General features: G+C 34.6%; 2 protein-coding genes across 12 annotated transcripts in view; one reads left to right on the top strand and one right to left on the bottom strand.

Moving 5' to 3' along the window:
• Positions 1-15,186, top strand: part of LOC114577732 (uncharacterized) — a 444,442-nt gene that overhangs the window by 159,827 nt on the left and 269,429 nt on the right. For 3 of the 10 annotated variants that reach the window (XR_009830540.1, XR_009830537.1, XR_009830541.1), the window contains one exon: positions 5,791-8,650. The exons of the other annotated variants lie outside the window; for them this stretch is intronic. The gene's annotated coding sequence lies outside the window, so the exon portion shown is untranslated. Of the gene's footprint in view, positions 1-5,790; positions 8,651-15,186 lie in introns of those variants that run through there. 10 annotated transcript variants of the gene reach the window in all.
• LOC107999292 (glutamate receptor 1) overlaps positions 1-15,186 on the bottom strand; it is a 264,212-nt gene that overhangs the window by 36,091 nt on the left and 212,935 nt on the right. The gene's annotated exons all lie outside the window — the stretch shown is intronic.

Raw genomic sequence — 15,186 nt, 5'->3', positions numbered from 1 at the left:
CCCACATTTTGCATTTTCTTCTCGACCTCCTTTCCCTCCCCCTCTCCAAAATCCTTTCTAATTTCTGATCTAACGACAATATTCCTCCCCCTCCCTCATAAATAATAAACCGTCGATCATCGATCGATCGCGTGAGTTTGACGAGACAGTCGCGGAACCGATTGCAACACGGAGCCGCGAGGAGACTCAGAGGATCCCAGGAGGACCCTCGACGAGGTAAGTGGCCAATAATAGCATTTAGTAACGGTGTCGATAATCGACATACCAAAGCTAACGACCCCCCCATTGAACCGGGCTTAATACCGTTCAACCGTGGTTAATTCCGAAGACGATAATTCGCCGGCTCCTTGTATTAATAACTCGCTCGTGCGTCGTTTCTTTCGAGAAGAAAGGCGAGAGGAAAAGAAAAAAAAGAGAGAGAGAGAAAAGATGGATAAGAGGTGAGGACTGATTACCGACGCGTCCCTCTTGAACGTGCCTCGAGCGATGTTCCGTCTTCTTGGTAATCCCTCTCGCGTCTTAAGGAGGAGATGGAATATTAGGAAGAGGGAGAGGTTGTTCCTCGGTGATTTTTGCGGCCTTTTGTCCCATCGAGTCTTCGTTGTCGCGAGAATTGGGGAAATTTTCGCGAGGAACGCGGTTTCTTTTCTTTTCTCTTTGCCCTCGTGGGGTTCGTGAGGTAGGAAAAGGTTGGAAAAGGGGGGAGTTTCAAGAGGATCCTTTCAAAACGAGTCTTAGTTTTTTCGGATCAGGTTGTGAGAAGGGAAATTAAGGATAGGAAATTAAGGGGTTACTGTTCTATTCTGGGGGAAGGGGTGGGGCATTGTTTCGGAGAGAAAGAACGTGGGTCTTGAATCGAAGGGTGTTTTAATTAAAGCGACGAAGCGTAAATTTCAAGTGATCGAATGATAATTATTTGTTATATTTTTGAGAGGAATAATAGAATAATAACGTGGAAGGAAAAAATTCTAAAAATATATTTTGCTTAAAGTAATAATTGTTTGATCCAGTTTTACAAATGGCAATTTGTAAAAGTATTTTAGAGCTAATCTTCTCGTCTGTTTATACAATTTTTTCAATACGTTCACTATTTATTTATCCAATAATTAATAACGATACAATATTTCGTATAATAAATAACACAATTGTAACCTTCGTTCACTCCTCGAATTTCGAATACAATAAAAGAAAAGCAACGATCAGTTTGTGTTTATTTCAACACGATTCGAGGCTCGTTTCATTTCATCACGGGGATAAAGATAGGAAAGTTTCTTCGACAGCGTATTCATTGTATCGAAACAAAAATCTTCCCCCTCTCTAATTTAATTCTCGAATCGAGAAAACAATGTCCTTCCCAAAAAAATAAACTAGATTCTGGAATAATTATCGCTACCAAGCAGAGAATCCAACGACGACGTAAAACGAGAAAGCTTTTGCATGTTTTTCTTCTCGGTTGGTGGAAAGGTCATCCTTGAGAGCCGTGGTTGCGTTTTTTTAACGAGTTACGTAATGAAAATACGTTTCATAACGAATACCATAGAGAGACGTATAAATCTAATTCTTTAGTGTCGCGTTGATTCATTTAAGACAAGGTTTCTTTCTCCCCTCCCCTTCCCCATTATTCGTTTTCCCTGTCCTATTTAACCAATGGAGCTCGTCGTGGTGATTTTCGCGAGAATTCGTGAGACAGAGAAAATGGCTTCGTTAAATGGAGCTAAGGTGTAACTTCGAAGGGTCGTCGAAGGTTTATCGGTGATTAAACTTTGTGCTTGAGAAATATGAGAGAGAGAGAGAGGGAGAGATGGTCGAAGAATCGATTTTTAATTCGAAATGTTTACTTTTGTGGAATATTTCTAGATTTTTCTCGATCCAAAGTTTTCCTTGGTTAAGGTTTCTTGTATTTGTGCAAGAAGAGAAGGAAGGGAAGGATTGATTTTAAACCGTGGAATGTTTTCGTTGGTTGGAGTATTTTTCGTTTTTTTTTTTTTTCTATCGGAAGTTTTCTTTCTTGGTAAAGAAATTCTGTATTTATGCGAGAAGAGGGATTTGATTCGGAAATATTGAATTCTCATTTGGAAAGGAATTATTTAATGGAGTTGAGAGGAGAAGGAGAAAGTGTACGGAGAGAGGATCCATTTTTTTAATGGTTTTGCGTTATTGGATGTATGATGTATATGTAAATAAAAGTATTCTGCGTTGTTTGTACAAGTTCTGTGGAGATTGACGAAAAAATATTCGATGATTCGTTGTAAATTTTTTGAATTTGTCCATTATTGCTTTGTTCAATATATGAATGCAGAATACTATTATTCGGTGTCTATAGAAAATACCAATATATTATTCTCGTATTTGATTAATAAAACAACAATATGTCGATGCATTTTATTGTTCATTTCAAATTTTCCTTTTTTTTTTCTTTTTTTTTTTTTGATATTTTGACAAATGAAACACATTGAAAACATATCCGATGAAGTTTTTATTTCAGTGAAAGAAAAATTGTAAATAATAAATATAATAAATAAAACTCCATTTATGCGAAACAGATAACGACAATTTTTAAAATTTTCGTTCGAATAAATTGAATCTAGCATCTAATACCAAAAAAAAAAATATTTGATTTTCATATTTTTAATTCAAATTACTCGCAAAAGGAAAATTCTTTTTCACTTGTCACATTTCTTAAAATAATTCGTACGCCTCATAGAATAGAATGGATTATCGATGAATATATGGATCAACTTTTACCGTCAATTCAAAATTGAAAACTTAACTCAATGTTTAATATCCCAAAGAATCAAAGGGAGAATTTTTTCGCGTAAATATGTTCCACGGGGGACGTAATCGATCCTCCGTATCCGGTTTTCGAGCGATAGAGACGGAGTAGAGGGAGCAGGTGTCGCACGGCGTTCGTCTGAAACAAGAGAGGCTGGCAGACGACCGGGCTTATTACTGTTCAGTTATTACGCGCTTTAAAGCGTGCAACTTCGCAGTGTAAAAACACGCCTCGCTTTTGTCGAGCTTATAGTCACTGAGACTGTTTAATCAACGCTCGGCCGAAGTCGCAGAAACATCGAGAATGGAGCAACTAGGCCCTGGGTTAATGATTATGTTTCTTTTGCGCGGTTGTCGGAATAATTATTGTTCTTCGTGACGATAATATTCGGAGTCGACGAAATTTCTAAACCGATCGATAAATAATTCAATAAGTTGTTTCTATTATTTTTGAAGAAAAATACGCAGCAGTGAAATTTATTATAAAAATGATTGTATTTTCTTGAGAAATGTAGCATAGATGTTAACTACGGTGGATTATAATTGGTCTGACGCGAAGTAAATATGGAAAATAATAACTTTTTCTTTTTTTTTTAATTCAGGAGAAAATAGGGAGGAAGGAGAACGTACAGTTAATAACTTTAGTTGTACGTGGGTATAGAAAATGTTGGATAAGAAATATTTGAAAAAGTAATGTTTATTTTTTGAATTTATAAAGTAACGAATACTTCTTTTTTCAGTTACAAAAAGTTCGATCAATTTTTATTTCATGCCACAAAAATTTTATATTCCTATGCGCTTTATATTTATAATATTTTACATTTTACATATTACATTGTTTTTTGATCAACTGTATCTAATTAAAAACTTTTTGTTAAAAATAAAAATATTTTGTTAAAAACTTTAAAATTTCATAAATCTTGCCAATAAATTTTATAAAGCCAAAGTTTTTATTAAATTTGCAACTTACAACTTCAGTTAGTTGATAATTAATATCATTATTAAATAAATTATATTTGGTAAATATTGTACGATGATATAATTAAGGAATCATTAAGAAAGCTCAAAAAGTGCATAGTTGATAAATTTTATGTAAAGTTGATAAGTTAATTCTAACCTGAAGAAATTGTAATAAATTTTACACCAATAAGTACTAATATAATTTCAACAATATTAAAAAGGTAGCTCGAAATTAAAGTAAATGATGATAATAATAACGATATATCTATATTAACATCATTAAGCTTCATCTGATTGCCTTTTATCTAAAATTACATCCTTTCATAAAATATAATTGATTGTTGCTGACATAAAATTACGTCATTTTACTGGCTATTAAGAAAATCTGAGAAAATAGAATAGAAGAGCAAACGAAATTAAAAATCTTATTCAAGAATCTCATTCTTCTTACATTGTATACCATTGTAGAAATTTAAAATTTAATATAGTTACTTTAAGAAATATATCCAACTCTCTCCTTTATTTAAACAAACGCATCAAGTATCTTATCATTTCTTATCCTCCATTAAATTCCAATCCAACATAACACGATTTCTCTTACAATTATTCTTAAATACTTTTGCATTTAAACGTAAATGAAAAATTTCTTCGATGACACAAATTTCCTCGAAACTTAAACATCAAACAAAATTATACACAAACATTCTACTCATCAATTTCCAACCCCAAAATCCATACTATATTTCCATCGCTCATCGAGCAATAATCAAGTGTGCAATAATCACTTCTCATTCATCTTAGCTCCATATATTTTCGACTCGTTTTCATCCGAAAACGATCTCGAAGCCACGAGCTAAAAAATCCGAATCAATCGGGTAAGAATAGTCCTCGATCGGATTGGTGTAATTAGTTTTCGCAGCCGGTTTAACGCAGGGATGATGGGTGTTCAGGTGAATAGAAGGTTCGAATTGCTGGTCGGATGGTAATTAGGCTCCGAGCATAGAGCTTTAATCAGAACATGCGTCGGTGGACGATCTCTTGCGAGGAGAAAAAAAAAAAGAAAAAAGAAATATCCTTGTCACTGTTGTTTTGCACTGAATAATACCAAAGAGTGTGTTAATCTGGATTCAAGATCGATGGAAACTGCGGATCCACGAGATGAGAATATTGTCAGTGCGACTGGTTCATCCTCGTGAAAATAAAATTCTTTGATTCGGTGATTTTTTGATTTTGAACTTTTGAGTAAATTGAAAGTAATTTTTATAACGAATCATTCTCTGTCAAGTATCGATTTTCGAAAATTTGCATATGATGCTTTGGATAATTTTAAACAAAATGGAACTCTGAAATTTTTCCTCATTCCAAGAGTTAATTTGTTTAAGGAGAACGATTCGTTTATCGTTTATAACATCGATATCAAATGTTAATTTTGAAAAGACGTAAAAATTAAATGCAAATAGCGTACGTAATATTTTCTGAAAGAATTCGTAGAACAATAGTAGTTTTTGAGAATAAACATTTGAGAATAACGTTAATAGTTGTGGGAATTGTCCGAGGAAACATCTGACTCCGATATTTCTACCCCGTTTTCCATTTGCTGTTAACTGTTTCTAGTGATAAATTTTCCAATTGATCCTGATTGCAACATGATTCTGAGATCACTGTTCGACGGATGAACCTATCCAACAAGTTATCATATTATAACAATAATTCTATTTGAATTTATTATCCGAATCTAATGACGTAAATCCGATTTAAGGATTTACATTGACTAAACTATATTCCCTTAATCTATCAAACGTATGTAATCCTCTACATCTTCTGAAAATATATCTCCTCCAAATTAATATAACAAGATGAAACGAATACTCTTGCTTAAAGCATCTGGAATCAGGAATTTCGAGATTAATATATCATAGAATGCTTTAAAAATTCATGCAAATATCGATTATATATATCGAAACAAGATTATCCAATTTTTTTATGAATCAATATCAGAGATATTCAAGGAAGATATTCAATATTCAGTGGATAACTTTTACCCTAATTTTCTTCCAGATCGTTGATTGAATTTGATCTAAAGTCGACACCGTGGGAATTCATGGATCCCAAGATGAATTTGGCAGCATGGCTAGGGATAACTAAGAGAGCGTGGCAGAAGGAGAAGGAACGGCCACGTGCGAATGAATTGAAACACTGGATATCCGCGGCAACGATTTTCAGGGCGCATTGGCGAACGGGGGGGTGGCGACGCGAGGGTTAAAGCCCTGTTAAGCCTGAGTTAAACGCCGTCATAGCATAGGCCGGGCATTGTCCGCCGCTTAGCGTCGCTCACGAGGGTAAATAGAATATTCTCGCACGCAGGATCGTTTCGTGCTCCTGGAGAAATTAATTCCGCTGGGTTATGGCTGGCTAACAAGTCATCGACAATAATGAAACCACTAAGACGGTTTATGAATTTTTTCACGGTTTATGATTATCTAGCCGTATCTGTTTCTTACTCGAGCTTTAGTGAATTATATTCATAAGAGAGCTTTTTTAGAAACTATTTTGAGTTTCTTGTTCATAAATATTCTTTTTTCTTAAGATATGCTTGAATGCACTACTTTTTTGTAAAAGTCTTTTGCGACTATAAAATGACACAGCAGAGACGTTGTATATCTTAACAAAGAGAGAATTTTATTTATCATTAAAAAGATAATTTATATTGATTTAATTTGTACCATTTTGTCCATTCTATTTTTATAACACTCATTTCACTAAGAATTTTCCGTAATAAGAAAATATAATTCGTAGAACGATTAAACACTCATTAATCGTTTCAAATAATAATCTATAAAATCCGTCATCATCGATGGCGCATCATTCGTCGACAAAACTCTCATTAACGATTCTTTGATAGGGCCGATTACAGGGTATCCGGAGTTGATTGCCCGAAAAACAAACGAAACCGCAGCTGGATCGTCGATTTCGGTCGATGCCGTCATTATGTAAAATTCGGGCCAAATGACGCGTGGAAAATTACGCCTGGCAAAAACATTTCACCCGGATCGGAAAATGAAACGCCAAATCGATAGGCAAAAAATAAAGTAAACGTGGGCAAGTACTCCTCGAAAAGGGTTCGTTCGAAGCGCTGGCTAATAGAAGAGATATTTTAAAAAATAGGATGAATCTCAAGCTTCTTCGATCACGTTCGTAAAACTTTTATTTCGCGCGTGAAGCAACGTGCAGATAACGGCAGAATATTTGGGCCAGCTAATTTGGAAATAGTGGTTACGTAATTTGTAAAACCATAAACACGTGGACGAAACTCTATGACATTTAATAATTCAATGTACAGAGAAGCGAAATGTTAATCTGCACAAGTTATGCAATATGAATGTAACAGGCTTTACCAAAATATCAGTGCGCTTTAATTTTATACATCCAAGTTGAATATATCTATAATCATTATTATTTTCTAGCAACTTTGAATATAAAAAAGAAAGATCCAGTTATTTTCATTTTCATTCAATTTTACATTCAATTATGGTTGCGAGTATGCACTTGTACATATTTAATTTCAATTACTAATTCATTCATTTTTCCAAGTATGAAGAAAGAAACGATTCAATTTCAAGAAACGAATCAAATTATGGAGCGAGAGAATTAGAAAATTCCTTTAAACTGATCTGTTCCCCTGTACAAATCGATGAAATCATCTCCTCGATCATGAATCGTCGGAGAGATTCAAGTCCACGCGGTAAAATTTCACCGGAAACTGGAACGCTCGGTGGAAAATCGGCCGGAAGACAATTCTTCTCGACGATTCTCCGCGTTTCCGCTCGATCACGGACCGGCCACGGCGATCGAGAGCGTCGATCGTGGCAGATGGATGTCGAAAAAGCTGCGAATTTTTCGAGGGGAGAGGGGGGAGAGAGGGAACGCGTTTTGCCTTCGCTCGCAAAACTACTCGACGATTCGTCGGGGGGCAGTGGCGTGAATCGAGGGAGAGGGGGGAGAAAAAAAGAAGCTGAATTAATTAGCCGACATTAATATCCTTTTAATATCCGCTTTAAATTGTCTGACGCGGGGCGAGTGACTGATGCGAGGGCATGCGCTTCACGGACGAATAGGGAGGGGAGGGGACGGGATCTGGGAGGATATTTTTCATCCTGGAATGCTTAATGCCGGCCTCGTGCAGTCTGCAACTTTTTATCGCAGGATATTTCCCGAATGGGGGAAGTAGCCGGCGTGAATTTTGCTCTTGGCTTCTTTTTTTTTGTTTTTCTCTCTCTCTCTCTCGAGAGAAGATCGATGGATATCGCGTTGATTCTCAGATATAATGGATTATTTGCGATATAGGAATATCTTGCTAATTGTAAAATTACGTGTATTATTGTTTAAAAGTTCCGAATTTTTGGAGACGGAGGAAAATCATTTTGGAAGTCTGTCAGGCTGGATAATTAATTGTCGTGGTATTTTTTAAAATTATTCAAAAATTTGATAGTTTTTAATAATAATTTTCTAAGAAAAAATTTACAGAGTTAAATTTTTGTCGATGGAAATTTCGAAATTGGACCATGACTCGTTAATAACTTAATTTTAACTTTAATTTCTTTTTTTCCTTTTTTTCGTAGTCTTTCGTGTTTGGATAGAAATATCACGAAATTTAGACTACGCGTGTTGCTAATTACCATATCAGTATGACACTGATTTACTAAAGCATATGTATTCCATGCGCGTTAGCTTAGTACGTTATTTTTATTTACAAAAAAAAAAAAAAAAGAAAAGCAGAGAGTTTGAGAAAACATATGAGTCTTGTAAAAAAATGTTTAATCAAACGTAGAAAGTGACTAAAAAATATACATACATTACGAAATAATATCAAAAAAGAGAAATACTATATTTAACTTGTAACACGTACGTATAATCCCCTCGAAACGATCTTAATAATCACGAAACGAACAAAATTCAATGACTATAATATATAAGAGACGATCTTAACCAATAAGAAATAAGAGAGAACAGAGATTTTATATCGAGCAGAGACGAATTTACGATCAGGCCGCGGTTCGCGTCTAGAGGTGTTCGACCCCTCGATCGAGCCGCATCTTGCTGGCACTGGCCGGGCGCGGGGAGATGTTTATGTCCATTTGAATTCCAATTAATGGCACGTCGAGGACACTTTGGAACGCGTGACATATCGCGGCGCATTGTTCCACCGCCGGCGTCGCCGACCAGAAATGCTGGCCTCGCCTCTCCACCTCGCCCCTCCGTTCCTATGGGATCGATCGACGAATAAGCTGAATGTATGAGCGAGCGAGCGAGCGGTTGAGTAAATAAAGAAGGAAAGAATGAGAGGGGGGAGGGGAGAGAGAATCGCAGGATTCCCTTTTCATGGGATCACAGGGATTTTTTTTTTTCTCTCTCCATCCCCCTTTCTCTTCCCCATTATTTCGCCTTCTCATGAAAGCGCGAAGCTTTCATCAAAGCGGGCCGATGCAATATTTTATGGATACCTGTCGAACGCCACACCGCGTTCGATATTCGGGGGCCCTCGGGCCAACAACCAACCGGGAACTTTTTTAATTACGGTATTTGATATTTGGTCCCGATTCGTATTCCAGGATCGTATCGCGATGATACTCGAAAAATATCGCGCGGCGATCGAATTGAGGATAATCGAGGAACGTTGATGAATTTCTCTCGCTCGATATTTCATTCAAAGATCGATCGATGATGGAAATAAACGGAGTAAGGGTAAAGAGAGGGAGAAAGGGAGAGAGAGAATATATATTTAATTCGTACAAATACTGTTTCAAGATATCGATACGTTTATTATAATACTCTTTTAACGTATTCTGCGATATTGAAACTTGATGAATTTTCAATATTGATTTATTCAGAAATGAAGCTCGTGGAGGGGGGGAAATCTATATTCTCGATTTAATTTTTATATGAATGCGATTTTCTTTTGAATCGTGTTATTAGTTCGAAAACGTAGTGTATAATAATATGCGTGTATAATAATATAACGTATATATTTCAAGTAATATGTTAAAATTTTTTTTTAAATTTTGATTTCTTTTCTTTCCTTTTCTTTTTTTTTTTTTTAATGAAATATCACGAAATGTGGAGAAAGGTTTGTTTGATCATAATTAATTCCAGTTCGTAAATGAAATTAACAATTTCGATTTGAAAAATTGTTTTCGTTAGGTTCGTGTATATTCATTAATGGAAAAATTGAAATAATAAAAGCAACTAGACGGAAAATTTCGATTTAAAATTTTAAAATATTTTAAATTAATTGTATCTATCATGGCGGAGTATGTACAATACAATTGTGATGAAACTAGTTAATCCTGAATTCGTAATGTAAACGAAATTATAAATTTTTACATTTTTTAACAATTTTCACGAACTGAATTTAATCACGCAAACGAAATTGTAAACGCGAAGATCGAGAAAGTTTTGCCAATTTGCACGTACAATGTTCAAAAATAAAAATTTAAAGGCTCATTGATATTGCAAAAAAAATAATAATAATTTAATTAATTTGCAATCTAAAATGAATTCATCGATAATTGGAATATAATTCAATTTTTTATTTATGTATGACGCAATCTCGTTGAAAGATATTAAAATATAAATAATGAAATTAATTTTAAAATATTTTTCAGAAAATATATCTTTTCAAGATAAATATCATTAATATGGCAAACATAATATAATTAAAATTTATTTTCTTTTTCTAGAAGAGAATATATATTTTTCTTTCATTCAAGTATATCATTCGTATAAATTACAAATCAGCATATGATTTTAAAATATTCCTATCTTGTTTTATATTGTACATACGGTATTCAACTCATTATTATAACTCACCCACATTGTTTGTTATGAAGTAAATTAAGCTCATTAAGCACGTTTGCAATGAGAATTACATTTTATATTAAAAGTGTTAATTTTGGAACTATGTTGATTAAACGTTTCTCATTCCCATAAGCATGTTATAAACCGTTGAAATTTCTAAATCAATCTGTTTTCATTTCATTTTTTTTCGCCAACATGCAAATTTCTTAAGACTTAAAAACTGAATTACATTAAAATTTTGAATCGATAGAATTTTTTAATTATCGTAAAATAAATAACAGTGTAATTACTCTGTAAAAAATAATCAATCAAGAGATTAATTTATCGAACATTTCTCAGGAATCCATTTCTTTTCTCAAAAATAATTCCAGAAAAAGATGGATCGGATTTGATTGATAAAAAATCAAAAAATATAATATCAAACGTATGAAAATGTATGCATATAAATACACAAAGTGCAATAAAATACAAAAAAGTAAATATAAAAAAGAAATTAGAATTTTCTTTTATGAAACAGAAAACATGAAAAGGCAAAATCATTGGACGCAGAATTTAAAACTTTAACATTAATATTAACGGATATAAAAATAATTATATATGGATATAGAAATATCACAAAGTATTACATAGAAAATATAAGATGTTCATTCATACATACATGATACAAGTAAGCAAAAGAAACAATAAAATTCTTTTGTACGAAAGAAGAAGAAAATTTGATAATTTATCATCGATGGTAAGATTTTATTAAATTAAGAATGAATAATTGAAAATTATAAATTACATATGATAAACAATGTATAATGATTCAGTTACAACAATTATGCACGCAACATCATTTCGACGTTGAAATTTCTATGTTAATAAACACATTTGTAAAAAGCATTATTCTCATTTATGAAATCATTCCGTGCGCAACGTACATAACAGTTAACCAGAATAACGATAATAGTAATATTGACAGAAAACAGATAATAATATTCCTCGTGTAAACAAAAATACAAGCAGAAACAAAACAGGTCCAACAAAATTTACAGTTCAGCGGTATCTATGTGTTATACACTTCAAATTATATTTTTTCGAAAACATTACAGAATTTTTCTATGAGAAAAATATTATTTTCTTGTTTCCTATTTACCAGAAATGATACATTTTGTATCTAAAATAAAAAATAATGTTCATTTTTCCCCGAATTCCTAAACTTCTTATCCATTTAATACCCGTATTAAATTCGCCTTTGCAATTTTAATCTTAATCTCGTCATGAGACATCTATAACAATCGCGATATCAACTACGAATTAGCTTCTAAACCGAACGTAAACCTCACATAGAATACCCATCACTGTCATCAATTAGAATCTCGTGAAACGTTTTACAAGCCCCTACGACGAGGCTTAACGAAGCCTCGCAGACATCGTTAGAACCCTGGTGACTGTTCAAAGAACTGTTCAATGCATTTGTAACGAATCGAGCAACGTAGGAATTGCTCATACTCTCAGAACAGCCGATTGAAATTGACTACCTTAACGTCCATTTGAAAAAAAATATCCTCTCGAGAATTTGACTCTCAAATGGACTCGCACCCCAATTTCCACCCCAATTCTCCCTTGTCTCGTTCCAATTCGGCCGTTCACGTCGCGATTTCGACGTGACCAAAGCGTAATCGAGCGTTGGCCGTGCAACCGGAAGTGGAGGAAGCACGACTCGTGCCCCCCTCCATCACGAAAATTCGTGAAATTCGTGGAGCAAGCAACACTCTCTCTTTCCTCCCCCTCTCGATCGTGAAACTCGCGGGAACAGGTGGACGGAAGGCGTTCGCACCGTGAAAATGGAATGCGGCGGAAATTGCAGACGTGTTCTCAGTAAGACGCGTGGCCAGGCCGGAAGTCGGACCTGCCGGTCAGAAATCCTGATCCAGCCGGATTCGGGACGAGGAATTTTTCCGACGATCGGCATGCTCGACACGCGCATCACGCAAATTGAAATTCTTGTTTCGCCTACAGATATTTGTCGTATCTGTATCCATATCGATCGAGGGGATCGATGATGGAGGAGGATTCGAGTTTCGAGGCAAAATATCGGATTTATTTTACGGGTGGACTTTTTGGAATTTTTGTTACAGTTCTTGTAAAACTCGTCTCCGTTTTCGAATAATTGATAATTGAGATCGATCGTAAAAGTTTCTGCGTTTATGCTATGAAGGAATTTATTACGCAGTCCAGGGATTTTAATAAAAGTTGCGTGCGTGTTTAGATTAATGTTATACATGGAGCTGTATTTCTCTTTTCGGTGGAAAATCTTTTTAAGGATTAAATACTATAAATATATTCATTATTCTTCTTTTCGTTAGCGAAATAATATTAAAATCGACGACTCTTTATCTATCTAAAATTTCTAACTAATCTCTCTCTCGATATCTTTTAAGAGATGTTATAAAGTGTATTTAATTTTCTAGCGATATAATTTCTCATCAAATCGAAACGAACAAATCGAAAAATAAATTTCATTCCTCTCAAATCTAAAATATAAAACGTATCGAATACCAGACACAGAATTCGATACACGTCAATCCTTTAATCGATACTGTTTCTCACTTTTTAACAAACCTTCCACGCTGTGTATTTCCAAAAATCCAAGCAATTCGTACACGACAAAAAAATGCCATATTAACACTCGATATCTACGATATCTCGTGTTCGTGGGATTTCGTGATTGGGTTTCATACGTTGGATTTCCTCGAAATTCGAAATTAAATCGATTCCATCCCAGATTGGTTTCGCGCAAGATCAGGCTAGGTTTATCTTAATCGGTGCGGGCGAGATTCGACGAATTTTTATATTATTTCTACTCGAGAGAATCGAGGAAAATTTCAACAGGCGCGCAAAACTATTTCGTAATATATGAATTGCGCATGTATGGATACACAGAGTTAGACGGATATCGATCGATCGTATCCCGTGGGAATCGAGTTCGTTCCAGGGAGCTACACCGGCGATTATTAAATTGCTTGGATTATTAATTTTGTCCTCCACCGTATACACGGAATAATCGCGCTTCTATAGGGGGACACGTGACTAGCAAATGATAGGAACGAACCACTTTAGCCAAGCATAAACACCAATATCGTTAATTTTGAATTTAATATTGGCCAATGTGCGACTTTAGTGTGGTTAAATTAGCGGTTAATTGAACGAATAAATGTAATAATAATAAATATAAATTGGCGAATGGATGTAGAATAATAATAAATTAATATTCACGAACGGATATAGGATGGCAATAGGTAAATATCGATGAATTTTTATATATTTTTTGATCGATTCGTTCGATGGATCTTTGAGTATTTTTTTTTTCAAAGCGATTCTTCGAAGATTACGATTCTCGATGCAACAATTTAAAAAAGAAATAATTAATTTCCTTCCTTAAGCGTCCATCTTGCAATGATATGTATCAAAAAATTGACATCCTGTATATTGCTAACGATACGTATAAAAAATTTATTGTTATCCTGTAAATAATCCTCGACATTTTATCCGAAAACATTTTGTCTGAAAACGAATTATCGAATTACACAAACGTTTTCATCGGATCAGATTAAACGTGTTTTTTTCTTTTTTTGTTTTCGAAAAATCGTTCAAAAAAAAAAAGAAAAAAGAACGTATTCAAAATCAGGAATGCAATATGTATTTATTTTCTAATGAAATTAACAACGATTTTTTCTTGACCGAACGAATCAATAAAATTTATCGTGATACTCTGGTGGCCGTATATCGACGATAGAACCGTGAAATTGTTGAAAATGTTATTTACAATTTTTAACAGCACTTTGACGCTTTGCTCGCCGGCAATTTCTCGTCGAATTGATCGCGTTACGTCGAAAATATAATTTCCTCTTTCTTTCATCTCTTTTTCATTCCATTTTCATTCATCTTTTTTTCTTTTTTTTTTTTCTATTCCGTTTTTCCATTTCTTCTTTTTTTTTTTTTTTTCATATTTATTCACATGCTCGCTTCCTTTCTGTCAATTTTTACGCGCTGGATGTATTTTTCGCCCCGAAACAATTTCTCACGTCACGGTGAAGCACGTTGTATTATTTATTTTTGTCGTCGCGCACACATGCGCGGTGCTGCATCGAGTGGCGCGATCCTTCAGTCCCCTCCCCGTCGAAACGATATTTTTCGACGAAATTTTAAGTGTTTCGACGCAACCGGGACGATAACGATTGCACATCGATAAAAGATTCATCGGCAACGGCGAGGGGGAAAGGGGGGAATAAACTTTTCTAATTGGGAGTGCGAGCGAAATTTGTTGGGAGCAGCGCGTGCCCGCGCCATTTTTGAATTATTGGTTGCGACATTGGCAGTTTTATTTTCGCGCCACGTGTAGAAACGTTAATACGTAACGACGTAAAAACGTGCCACGTATTTTTATCCGTGCATTCGTCTCTTTAATTGGAAAACATTGTTTTTTTTTTTGTTTTTCAACGAATTAGGGGAATTTAGGTAATTTTTTTATTTTCTTTCGATTTGCGTCTTTTCTCATTAGAACGGACGCGTAACTTTTTGATTTGATTTGAAATTGAAAATTGAACGAAGGAG

The sequence above is a fragment of the Apis cerana genome, linkage group LG7, assembly GCF_029169275.1.
Source record: "Apis cerana isolate GH-2021 linkage group LG7, AcerK_1.0, whole genome shotgun sequence".
Lineage (NCBI taxonomy): Eukaryota > Metazoa > Arthropoda > Insecta > Hymenoptera > Apidae > Apis > Apis cerana.
The sequence above is the reverse complement of the archived record's forward strand: the minus strand, read 5'-3'. Positions and strand labels throughout refer to the sequence as shown.